The sequence below is a fragment of the Eurytemora carolleeae genome, unplaced genomic scaffold (genome assembly GCF_000591075.1).
Source record: "Eurytemora carolleeae unplaced genomic scaffold, Eaff_2.0 scaffold17, whole genome shotgun sequence".
Taxonomy (NCBI): domain Eukaryota; kingdom Metazoa; phylum Arthropoda; class Copepoda; order Calanoida; family Temoridae; genus Eurytemora; species Eurytemora carolleeae.
In genome coordinates this window covers 55,672-56,581 of record NW_019396047.1, presented here as the reverse complement: position 1 = coordinate 56,581, position 910 = coordinate 55,672, and positions in this window count along the sequence as shown.

Here is a 910-nt window from a genome sequence, read left to right as displayed (position 1 = left end):
AAATGTTTTCCAAGAAAGCAGACCACAATTTGAAAATGCTTAACATAAATACATTTCTCTGATTTCTTATTTAATAACGATAATTAAAGATGAATGGCAAGTTGTCTCTTAATTCTCATGTTAATTGGCAAACCCTGAAGTTCTCGTACTGCAATGTTTTGATTTGTTTATAAATTATACTAATTCTACGCAGTATCTGTTCAGTGTTTATAAATTATACTAATTCTACGCAGTATCTGTTCAGTGTTTAAGCACATGTTAGATAGATAATTATTTTCTTACACTTTTTATCCATCTACATTGTTTTTTTTGTTTCGTTTTTTTCTTGCCATCATATTTTTTTATAAAGCTTTTAAAAACTTTTATTTGATTTGATTTGATACTTCCTCATTTCTATTTCCTCTATTCTGTAATCGGGAATTACATGTTTCATAATTTTTTAAACATTCATTATATTTTAGAAACCATCCTCATTGCATTGATACGAATGCATTTCAGTCATCCATTTATTTCTCTTTTAAAGCTTTATTTCTATATCTATATATATATATATATATATATATACATATATATGAATGACTGGTCTGCTTGCATTTATGTCATAAACTTTCAAACGGCTGAACCGATCGGGTCCACATTTTTTAGGAAAGGTCGAAATTGAAATTGTGTATGGAGAAAATGTCGACTTTTGACCTAAACAGACAAATCCACGAAATTTTTTTATTTGAGATTGATGAAAAAATTTAGTTAAAAAATAAGATTGTTACTAGAAAAGGGGTGCGACGCACCCTATAAGCCTAGTCCTAGAAATGACATTTTAACTAGTCGTTACCACCCCCCGTACCCCCTTCACACACACCGATATAAAAATAAATATGATCCTAATATGTGATCAATGTCAAGGTTTACT